Source organism: Condylura cristata, unplaced genomic scaffold (assembly GCF_000260355.1).
Source record: "Condylura cristata isolate star-nosed mole 26May11 unplaced genomic scaffold, ConCri1.0 scaffold00003, whole genome shotgun sequence".
In the NCBI taxonomy this organism is placed as follows: Eukaryota; Metazoa; Chordata; class Mammalia; order Eulipotyphla; family Talpidae; genus Condylura; species Condylura cristata.
In genome coordinates, this window is record NW_004567104.1 from 8,275,791 (window position 1) to 8,288,505 (window position 12,715).

Here is a 12,715-nt window from a genome sequence, read left to right on the forward strand (position 1 = left end):
CCTCTCCTGACCCACCCGCGGCTCCCCTCAGCAGTGTACTTCATCGATCTGCCTGTTCTGCTCCCCACTCTGTCTCTGGTGAAGTCTCTCAACGCCCCTGAGCCTCTGGCCTGCACCCCAGTTCTGTATGCACAAATAAATAAATCTTAAAAAAAGAAGCTTAACTTTTCCACATCTCCAGTTTCCTCAACCACATAAGAAAACATACTCAGATTCTGGAGATGAGGACAGGGACATCTTTGGAGGGGGCTTTATTCTGCCTCCTCCCTTCTTCATAGGTTTTGGTTTTGGTTTTGGTTTTGGTTGTGTGTGAGCCCTTGCTGCTTTGTTTATTGTCACATTTAACCATTTCTAAAGTTCTGGCTTTAGCCATTCATTCCTTCTTCCTTCCCTGTTTTTCAACAACCATTTTCTGTATACCTACTATGCTAAGCTCTGCACAGGGTATTGTGGGGAGAAAACTATGTAGTCAGACTCAACCCTCCACTAACTTACTGTGCTTTTCCAGATAGCCTTGCTGCTGGCTTCAAAGTAATTGGCCATCGTGAAGGAACCCCACAACAGAGGCAGGTATGTGCACTGGCAGACGCCACATGACTGCCTCTGCTGTTCCTATTGCCAGGACCAGTAAAATACCACCTGACATGCAGGAGGAAACATCAGCAGACTCATTGAACTCAGAGAAAATGAACAACTAACAGTGTGTGCTATGACATAAAGTCCTGTTTTCAGAAAGTACATCCTGACTGTCCCTGCGAGGTCACTGGTACTGGTCACACACTCACCAAAGCTCATAAGCAATCAGCACCTTCATCGCTGACCTTTCTCCCCAACCCTGCGAGGACAAACGCAGCTTTCTGAAAAACACTGGAGCCATTTCTTGGCAAATGTTCCCACAAGGGAGCTTCAGGAAATTCTTGATAAAATACTCCACCCCCAAAGAGTTCTTATCTTTTAAAAATACGTACTGAAATATTTATGGATGAAATGATACAAAACTTGGAATTTGCTTCTGAACAAGATATGTGGGGAAAAAATGGTTGGGTACAGATGTGGTAAGGCTGGCTATTAGTTAATAATTGTTGAAACTGGATGATAGAGTACAGGGGTTCCTGGTACCGATTCTATTTATTTAGTTAGTTTCTTGCACATTTAAAATTTCCATAATGAAAGTTAAGGGGAAACAAAAGGCCCGCACTTTGTCTTGTGTCAATGGAACAAACGTGACGTTTGGATATATTTTAGTGTCTAAATAAATGCCTACGTTTAAATAAATAAATACAGACTTATGGATATTTGCCAAAAGTGTTTTTTTTCTACATTCACTGGAAATGCAGCAGAGAAAGTGCTGGTAGCTTTCTTGCCTGCTGCTCATCTTGAAATGATAATGATCCTGATCTCCAGGGAGGAAACACATAAAATTCAGAAACATTATTCCAGTAATTGGATTCAAAGGGCTAAAAATAGCATGTGGGCAAAGATAGTTTAATGTGATTAAGAGATGATTGTGGTTCTTTATTATAGAAGTGATAAATTGGCTTGGCATGTCTCCGAATTTTCATACAGTAACTTCCAGGCAGCATATTAGCATTATAATCTCTTTGGACTATGAAAGGGTGGTTTTCAGCTTCAGTAGAAATCAGAGAAACAATTGCAGAATGAAGAGAATTTTCTTTGGAACCACTTCACCTGTCTTTTCCACAATCTCTTGAGGTCCTACTGTCCAGAGGAAAGACCACAGCTTGCAAACCAGAAAGGTTCACTTGGCTTTCATCTCAGACACTTGCTCTATAACTTTGAGCAAGTTACATAATGAACCTCAGTTTCCTCATCTGTAAGGACTGTAAGGACTATGGCTAATGCATAAAAAAATACTTCTATCACAGTGACTCAACTGATAGTAACTGACTGTTTTATAACTGCATGTTCCTCCTTATACCACCCCACATTTTCCTATATGGTGTTTAGCACATAGTAAAAATGCAACAAATTATGTTGAAGTCAATCAAACTTCGAGCAGGTAGAGCTAGTAGGAGGACGTGTGAAGATTATGCTGGAACATTTCCCTTCTAGATCATTCATCCTCATGACAGTTTCTCACCTAATTGCTCAGAGAAAATGACCAATTCAGGATATCTCCTTCTTCCTCATATCTAGCCATCATCAAATTCTGTCCAGCCAAGTTTCAGTTCTCATGGAATCTCTGCACTTCCCTCAGAGTCTACTGTTACATCTGAGTTCAAAACTATATCATTGCTCACCTGAACCAGAGCAAAATCTGGTCTCCTTGATTCTATTCTTATTCTTCTGCAGCTTTATTTCTTCACTGTAGCTGGAGAAATTTTTTTTTATTATTATGGAAAACCAAATATTCATTAAAAAATAGAGATTTTTGGCCCTCTCTGATGGCATAATGGGTTAAAACGCAGCCCTATAAAGCTATTCACAGCCACTGCAACACAAATTCCATCCCTGTCCAGGGAGCTGACCCACATGGCACAGCAGACCTCTCCTGACCAGCCTGCTGCTCCTTTCAGCAGTGTGCTTCAGTAGATCTGACTGATTGGCTCCCTACTCTGTTTCTGGTGAAATCATTCACCCCCACCCCAGCCTGTACTTCAGTTCTTGTGTGTATAAGTAAATAAATCTTTTTTTAAAAAATAGAGATTATAATAAACTTTGATGTACCTATCACAAGGCTTCACCAATCATCAATGAATGGCCTATTTTATTTCATACATACCCCACCTGTGTTCTCCAAGGAGCTCAGATTATTTGAAGCAAACTCTCCAAGTCAGCTTTAACGGGGGATCATTCAGGCATTCAGAACAAAGTGCTGTGTGGCTTGCCAGGTCTCACATGACTGAAGAGCATGACAGCCTCCATCCTGAATTATCCGCCACCATTTAGGCTTGAGTTCCTGTGTTCTCTGGGAAAGGGGCTTCCTGTATGACACCATACCAGGGCACCCTGACCTAGGTTCGGACCATGTCTGCCAACCGATCATGGGATGGGCGGAGGCAAACTTCTGTACCAAATATGGAGGGTGGTAAGGGTCAACCAATCAGGCAGCAACCTGTATTGCACCCGGGCCCACGCCCAAGGGCTGTATAAAAACTCTACCACACAATGCAAGGGGCCCTTCCTACCACCCAGGTGCCTCTGGTGTGCAGTTGGGCCCAAGTTTGAGCTTGCAATAAAGTTTCCTCTTGTCTTTACAGCAGTGTGGCTGGCATTTTTTGGGTAGTCCGTCCCATTCCGGCATAACAATGGCCTACTGATCCCTGTTGATTTTTCCAACCACTACACTCACAATTTGCTATTCCCCCTCCCAGACTCAGTCAAACCAGCCTCCTCTCAGTTCCTCCAGTGTTTTTATGTTTTATCTCCTTCTGGTCCTAAGCCCTCAGGTTCTGTTACTTTCAGGCCCCCATACAGCCTTCTTTCATCCTCTTTCTCCCTCCTAGTTCATCTGCAGCTACTCCTGCCCCTGCTAGCCTGCACTTCACAATCACAAGGCCCCAGGGCTGAGGCTCACTGACCTCTCACCTTCACACAGTGCCCTGAGTCTACTCTCTAATTACACAGACATAAGTTTGTCATGCAAAGTTGTTCCCCCTTGGGCATGAAAGCTGGGTCTCTTGTTTCCCAGTGAAAACCCCCTACCACAGCTCAAGTTCTCTCAGCATATTCCTTGAATATTTTCTGAATGAGGGCCTCAAGAAAGGTAAGCACAAAAGCCACATGTGCTTCCTGTTTAAAATTATAGATCAGGCCCTCCCTGGTGGCGCAGCAGGTTAAAGCACAACACTAAGAAGCTAAAGCCACTTTAGCATGAGTTCGGTTCCCACCTGCCCCGGCGGTGAACACGTGGCGCTGCAGATATCTCCTGACCCTCCCCGCTGCTCCCCTTGTTACAGGGTAGCCCAGAGTAGACTGGGCTGCCTGTCTGTGGGGCCTCACCAGCGCACTTACAATTAAGTTACACTGCAGGAACACCCAAAAAGGTCAATAACGGGTTTATTACAAAAGGGTAAAGGAATAGGAAACAACCCTGGGAAAGAGAGCGGGATACAAAGTAACTGGAATACCTTATGGCTAGGCTGACTGAACACACAGAGTCATGCCATCAGGAGAGCTGCTTCCCTCGCGAGAGAGTGAGACACAAGTGTGCCCTATTTATCCCCTAAATGTCCCAGAATTCATTCCTGCTAGCTCCGCCCTTGGGTCCTCGCAGTTCTCTCCCTGGTACTGCTGGGAGTTGTAGTTTCCGATCACTGGAGTAGGGGTAGGCTCCAGAAAGCTGGAAAAGGGGGTGGAGTCCATAAGACTGCAGAGTTCCTTTAGGACATCCTTCCCCTTAACACCCTCAGCAGTGTACTTCATCAGCCTGCCTGTTCTGCTCCCCACTCTGTCTCTGGTGAAGCCTCTCACCTCCCCTGAGCCTCTAGCCTGTACTCCATTTCTGTAGGCACAAATAAATAAATCTTTAAAAAAAATTATAGATAAATGTTCTAAACCTTTTATAACCTTAGGACAATGTTCAGATCTTGTCATAATCAAGATCACTTTTAAAAACCATTATCAGCCACATTATGCTACATCCCAGAATCAAAGACGGATCCTCCCTTCAAAGAGCTGCATCTAATAAAAAAGATAGTAATCATTTGAAATTACAAATGTTTTACATGAGAATCTAATATAAATCAACATGTTTTATTTCCCAGAGAATCTGTAAAGTGTCAAGCAATGAAGAATAAAGAGGTGTTTGCTAAAAGAACAAAAATTATCATTTGCTGGTTACATCGTTTGGGTCAGATAGCCAACACATCATTTTTCACACCTGATTTCATTTAATCCTTACCACACCTTCATTCTTCATTGAGGTAACAGTGCATTATAACTTATTTAGGTTTCAGTTGAGTAGCATTATAAATCAGTATCTGCAGGGGGCCTCCCTGGTGGCATAAGGGTTAAGTCTCAGGGCAACAGCCTGAGTTCGATCCCTGGTGAGGGAACTTACCCACAAACATAGCAGCAGACCTCTGCTGTCTTGGCCACTGCTCCCCTCGTGGCATACAGCCAGTGCTTCTAAGCAAAAATAAAATCTTTACCAAAATCTGTCACTCCATCAACGTTGACATATACTACATTCACTTCACCACTAAAAATCTAATTCTAGCCTTTACTATATAAATGTCTCCATCTACCTGACTTGTATACCCTTCTCCCCCTTTACTTATAATATCCACTAATAGGTCTTAAAATCAAAATTTGTTTTTGTTTCATTTGTTCAGCCATTTGTTTTGTTTCTTTGTGTGACACGCAAGCGAAATCATGCACTTTTAGATGCACTTTAGTATTCCATTGTACAGATTTCAAAAGTCTACAAAGTTGTTAAAACTTAGGCAATGCCAGGTTACCCAAGACCTGGAACCAGAAAATCCAATGTCAGAGGGCGTACTCTATGCTCAGGCTGACGGGTAGTCTTCGAATGATACTGCGGAGAACAGCAAAACAAAGGCCACTATCTAATTCATCAGTTCTTTTCACTTGCTGTCCTGGTTTCAGAACTATGTGAGCATATTTTCATAGGAAGGTAGCAGCTGTTGAAAAACCTGTTACTGAGAAGAGCAGAAGGTTGCAGGGCCAAGGTACTAAGTACCGAATTTGAAATTTGTACCAAATCTTTACTATAGAGAGAAATAAACTAGAAACTCTCAAGTTCCTGAGTTGAGAACTTAGTTCCTGTTGGGAACTTAGACTGTCTTCTCAGCAAAACTGAAAGCTCTAAATTATATTCCTCCTTGTACCTGGCCCCTTGTCTGCTTATCTCTTAGAGCTGATCAGATGAGTTCAGCCTAAAAGCAAGTTTATTCTATTTTTAAAAGGGAGAAATTGTTAGGATACATTACATGTTAACCTGAAGCTATGAAAAGTGATTTGTATTAATTATGCACATTTGTGGGTTTGTTAAAAAAAAAAAGTGTCCAATCATGCATATATAAATGTAGACTAAGGAAACCTATTTCAACAATGCTCAAGTCAAAACAATCTGTCTCATATATTGCCACTGACTTCTCTCTAGCTTTACTAGAAGCAAAGGGTTTGAGATATTTTGAATGCTGTGTTTTGGTAGGAAAATGTAGACTGTAAGGAACAATGGTATACGTAAACAGGGCTCTGTCAGAACAATACTTGGAGGACAAAAACAAGGACCAATCTGCATGGTTTTTCTTTTTTAAAAAGATTTATTTATTTATGCATATAGAACTGGGTTATAAGCCAGACATGCATGGTTGGTGAGAGGATTCACCAAGAGAGAGTGGGGAGCAGAACAGGCAGACTGATGAAGTACACTGCTGAGGGGAGCAGCAGGTAAGTCAGGAGAGGGCTGTGGCCCCATAGGGATCAACTCCAGGGCAGGCGGGGATCAAACTCATGCTGAAGTGGCTCAGTTTCCCAGTGCTGTGCTTTAACCGGCTGTGCCACCAGGGAGGGCTGAGCATGGTTTCTTTTAAAAAAAAAAAAAAATATTTTTATTTATGTATGCATAGAAGAACTGGGTTACAGGCCAGAGGTGCAGACAGATTGGGGAGCAGAACAGGTGAGTCTACTGAAATACAGTGTGCTCCATGTGGGTCCCCTCCTGGCCTGGAATGAACTCAATTTGCCATGGCTGGGGATAGCTTGATAGGACTGAAGCTTTCACCCCTGTGCCAGGAAGGCAAGCATAGATTATCGGCAGCATTAGCACATCAAACAATATTGCACTAAGGGGAAAATCTAACAAAGTAGGGCTACCTGTGATGCTGTAACAGAGGTTTCTCCATAAAAAAGGCGGTTCCATGTTCCCTGCCCCACTAAGGACGGGTGGAGCGGGGTGGCGACTGGGAGACTTACAAGATGCATGTGGAGTTGAAACAGAACCATGAAAGAGACACGTAGGTGAAGAGGGAGGAAGAAGACAAAGGAGGATCTCCTTTTGTACTTTGACTTGGTGCCTTCTGTCGCAGGCTTGCCGGCTTCCTTGACGGGTGGTCTGTGGTTCCCTCCCAGAAGGCGCCTTAGACTTGTGACGCTTTTGGGCCTCCCTGGCCCTGCCTCTGGCTGAACTTTTTGCCTGCCCCTACCAGGGGATGGAGGGAGTAAATTTGGGTGTTTTATTTGGGAATTACTGTCCTTTCTTCTCTGTCTGGGCTCACTAATTCTATTAAAGATCTTTCACACTGAGAACACCCTTTGTCTTTGTGTACACAGATGACTGGACCTCTTTAGAGTGTGTAAATTTGGGGATCCCCAGGTACCAACTATCAAAGCATATTTAAGCACTCCTGTTTTTTCCCTCTGCTATTGTTCTCCTCCCCTCACCCCATACAATTAATTAAGTCACTTGTTTGCAGAGTCAGTTGCCCTGCCTAGGTCTTTGCTGCACAGAAACCCCAGAGCAATGCTGCCAATTGAAATAGAATGTGAGTCATTTGTATAATTTGACATTTCCTAGTAGTCACACTGTAAAAGAAGAAACAAGCTAAATTAATTTAACACTTTATTTTATTTAGCCTAATATATCTAAAATAATATCACATGAATGGTATCGATATAAAGCATATGACCAAGGTATTTTACATTCTTTCTTTAGTACTAGGCCTCTGAACTAGTGTACAGTTACAGCCCGTCTCAATTTGCACTATCCATATATTTTTTTAAAAGAAATATTTATTGAGGCATAGAAAAGCAGGGGTACAAGCCAGAGGTGAGGGAGTGAGAGAATTTACTAGAGGCAGAGTGGGGAAAAGAACAGGTGGGTCTACTGAAATACATTGCTGAGGAAGTTACAGGGCAGGAAGATGGGTACCCCTGAGCCCCCAAACCTGCCCTCTCTAAATAGGTTCTGCCATCTGCCACATCAAGACAAAACATTTACAATTTTGAATGGAAAGGAACTTTCGTATAATTAGTATGCAATACAGAAAAGATAAAGAATATAGTTCCTAAATCAAACACCTAAAGTTACCCATCCCCTCATGGGTAGAAATCCACCCAAAATGGGTAGGCCCAAAGCAAGGCCTAAAAGCTCACCACCAGTCTAAAGCACCTTTTGGAAGGGACCCATAGAAAAGGGTCACACATGGCCAGACATGTCTGGGAGGAAAAGAGCAAAATCAAAATCAATATAAACGCTGCTATAGTCAACCTCCCCATGGGTCTCTCACCCACATCTCTTTCAACCAGTGCAGAACCAAGAAACAAGATCTGCTTCTTCACATGTCTCTCTGCTTCATGTGCCTCCTCCTGTCTCCTTCTGGCTGATGGAGACATCCTGCTTCCTTCCTCCTCTGTCTCCTTTCCAGATGCTTCTTCTCCCTGCTCAGCTCTACCCTCCTTTAAGTGGGACAGGGAACCTAGAACCACCCTGTTTCCTGTAACATGGGGAGCAGCAGGCAAGACAGGAGAGGTCTGCTTACCATGTGGGTTAGTTCCCTGGCTGGGGGCTAAAATCAGGCCGCAGTGGTGATATGAGAGCCCTGAGACTTAACCCCTAGGCCATCAGGGAGGCCCTGGACTATCCACATTTTAAGGACTTGGTAGTGATATATTGGACAGAACAGTCCTACAAAGCCTGGAGTAGGACGGTCAACAAGAACTTTGTAATTTACTTGACAATAATTCTACCAAAGACTTCTGATAAAAATTGCGCAATGTGTAGATGCTGGGACTGAAATGAACAAGGACAAAAAACAAAAATAATAAACAAGTTATCTAGCTTGTTTTGAACTACAATGTTCAAAAGGTGATTTTTCAGCTCCTCAGCAAGATTATAGTGACTAGAAAATATTGAGCACTTGGAGAGGCCCTTGACATACAAGGTATCCCCAAGGGTGGTGGCTCAAGGTATTCAAATCTGGGTCCTGTTACTCACAAGCTATGTGTAGTGAGCTTCTCACTGCCTCTCTCTGTGCCTCAGGCTCCTCATCTATAAAATGGGAGCATAAGATTTAGGCCAGTTGTTAGAAGTAAATGAAGAAAGCACCTAGAACTATATCTGGACCATGTTAACTTCTCTGTAATTGTTAACCAATAAAAAACAAAACAAACAGTGAAATTGTGGACAGAACAAGAGGAAAGTGGAAACTTAGAAAGTGGGGCTGATGATAAAACTGAACTCACAAGTTATTTTTATTCTCTACGGCTCTGTGTCACAACTTAACGAGTTGCTTGGAAGTGCGAGGGAGGAGAGAGAGAGAGAGAAAAACAAAACAAAATTGTCTTTGCTGGGCTGATCAGAGTCCTCTGAGCATAATTAAACATAAAATCACTAGACAAAACATCATTTATCTAAATCATTACAGTTGCCCACACCAACCTCCTACTCAGTAATCTACTTGTTGAAAGCATCTGTACCACTGAAAAAAAGGACAACAGAACTTGGAAAGAGCACTCGAAGGCAGCATTTTCATTTTTTAAGATTTATTTATTTATGCATACAAGAACTTGGTACAAGCCAGAGGTGCAGGGGCAGTGAAAGAATTCTCTAGAGACAGAGTGGGGAACAGAGCAGACGGAATGACTGAAATATACTACTGAGGGGAGCAACGGGTGGGACAGCAGAAGTCTGCTGCACCTTGTGGATCAGTTCCCTGACCAGGGCTTGAACTCATGGTGCAGTGGCTGCGGATGGCTTCATAATGCAGCGCTTTAACACCTGTGCCACCAGGGAGGGCCCCAGCATTTTCATTTTGATCTTGCTAACTAAGTATGCCAGTTGACTTCATGAACCATCTCCAAATGGATTTTGAACTTTAAAGGACAGAACTGCATATAACCTTTCACCTATAGAGATGAGTCAAGTAGGAGCGAAGGCAAGTTAAGTCAGATGCATAGTACAACTAAGATGAAGACAAGTACAAAGAATGTGTAGGAAAATACTTCACTCTAAAAGAATGTTTAAAAAAAAATATGATTTGCTGCAAACAAGCCTTAGGAGCTAGCTCAGAGACAGAGAGGAAGGTGAAGGGAACAGGCATCAACCAGGAAAGAAATGAAATGAAACACTGAAACCATTTTGGAAAACAAATAAAAGAAACTATTTTGAAAAGGAAAACCACAACAGAAGCTTTAAAAAATACATCTGAAGGGAAAAAAAAATCAGAATTTGGAAGATAAACTTGAAAAAATATAGGGTATGAAGTAGATGATTCAGGAAATATGATACCTCTTTTGTAAAAAGGTGCTTATAAAATCTAGATAAAATGAGACAGTTCAAGAGAAAGAATTCAAGAATGAGAAAGACATTGCCTTGATAGATTGTTGGTGAGAAATGTTTTGCAGAGTGTCTGTCTGGTATTCCTTGGTTTGGAACTGGCTCATTTCACAGATTGAAACGGTTCCCAACAATATTTCTTTAAATAAAACTTCCATGCCTTTGTTTTCTCTTCTTCTGGGCCCCCCATGATATCGATGTTTTTTCTCTGACTGCAAAGGACTCTAATACCACCCTGCTACAAAATGTTCTTCTGTCTCACCATTTTTAGTGTATATAGACTCTAATAGGGAAAAACTTTCAGACTAATGTCTGGTTATCTTTTAGGGTAGGTAATTTTGCTCTGCTGAAATTTGGGTGGAGGAAATAAGCCTGGTGCCTTCACTCTGCCACCATCTTGCCTCTTCTGTTGATGAGAAATAAATCTATTTAAGTCAAGCTAAGGGAAACAACAAGAATTGTAATCACAGAGCATTATGAGCTGCAGGGTTGATATTGTCAATGGTAGCAGTTAGTCAGGCAGTCTGGGAGAGCCAGCTGAGCATCTGGACCAAAAGGCAGAAGAAGCAGGGCCTTCCTTGGGTCAGCTACTGAGTATGCTTTGGTCTTGTTCCTGTCCACAGAAAGTGCCTGGTTCTCCGGTCTGCCTAGAGTCTATGAGTTTCCCTTCACAAAGAGTATTTTTCTTCTTCAGTTAGCTACAGGGAGACTGTTACTTGTCATTCAAATAAAATTGGAGAAAAACAATACATGTGATCAAAGTGTTGAGTGTGAGCACTCACTCCAGAAAACCGATACTCATACACAATTGGTAGGAATGTTGGGCCAACCTTTTGTAACAGGGTGGTCCCTAGGAAAAGGGGAAGTTCCAGGTTCCCTGCCCCACCCACGAGGGTGGAGCTGAGGTGAGAAAAAGGAGAAGAGAAGGAATCTGAAAAAAAGAGAAGGAAACAGGATGGAGAGCCATAAGGAGACCTGAGGAAGCCACATGGAGCAGCAAGCATGCGATGAAGAAACTGGGCTTGTTTCTTGACCCTGGACTGGTTAAGGAGATGTGAGTGAGATACCTGTAGGGAGGTAACTATGACAACGTTTATATTGATTTTGATTTTGCTCTTTTCCTCCCAGATTTGTCTGGCCATTTCTGACCCTTTTCCATGGGTCCCGGCCAAAAGGTGCTTTAAGTCTTGTGGCAGGCTTTCAGCTCTTGCTTTGGGCCAGTCCCTTTTGGGTGGACTTTTGCCCACGAGGTGTTTAATTTAGACGTTATATTCTTTGTGTTCCGTATTGTATATTCACTGCATTAAAATCCCTTTTCATTAAAGATTTATATGTTTTGTTTTGATGCGGCAGATAGCAGAACCCATTTAGAGCAGGCAGGTTTGGGGCTTCAGGGGTGCCACTCTCTCCCTCTCCTGTAACACTTTTGGAAGGGGAACTTGGCAGGATTGACAAAAATTTTAAATATAAATTCAGATGGACTCAGAAATTGTAGTTCTAAGAAGTTATCTTTATCTTTAAACATTCTTTCTATCAGCAAGTATTTATGAAAAACTGCTAGGTTCTTGAGTCACTGTAATAAACAAAACAAAAATCCCTACTCTCCAAAAAAATCCCTACCCTCTTGGAGCTCACTTTCTGGGGTGGAAAGCTGAAAGGAAAACGACAAGAAATAGGGTAAGCACTTAAAAGATGCAGTATGATAGAAGGCGAAACATGTTTCAAGGAAAGGAGAACGCAAGGAAGGAATTTTTAAAGATGTTCAATTCAATTTCAGTACAGAAGGACATGAGGTAGTTTCAATATAAAGTGACACAAGCTATGCAACCTCTGTCGACAGACACGGTACGGATGGAGGAGAAATGCCCTGAAAAATCAGACTTTCCACGTTAACTTATGTTATGACCTCCCTTTTTTTTGTATAATCATAATATCAAAATATTCTGAGCAACCTTCAGCTTACAATTGGATTGCCTCAGCCTCATAAGGCGTTACCTGGCCCTGACAAGCAAATACTGCACCAGGGTGAGAAATTCCTCTTGAAGTCAAAAGTGATTTGACAACTGGCTGATTAATAAAAGCAAATGGCTGTTACTAGAGTCTCTCTCACTGTCCGGACTCAGGAAAACCCAAATCTTATCTCTCTACTATCTCAAGTAGCCTTCTATTCAGTTTCTAAATAGTTTCTAAGTAACTCAAGCTTTCTACTATCTAGTCTTTACATATGGAAATTCACCCAAGTCACCTATTCAGAGCTAATCACATTTTCTACCATCTAGACTTCAAGAAAACTCTCCTAAACTTTCTACCAAGTTTTTCAAAGAACCTTACCTTAATTTGATTTAAAAGAAAATTTCCTCTTCCTGCCTTTGCTTTCCTTTACCTCCTAGGATGTCTCAATTAGAATAAAAACCATTAAGTAGTAGATAAGGTTTAAGGGACTTTATTTTG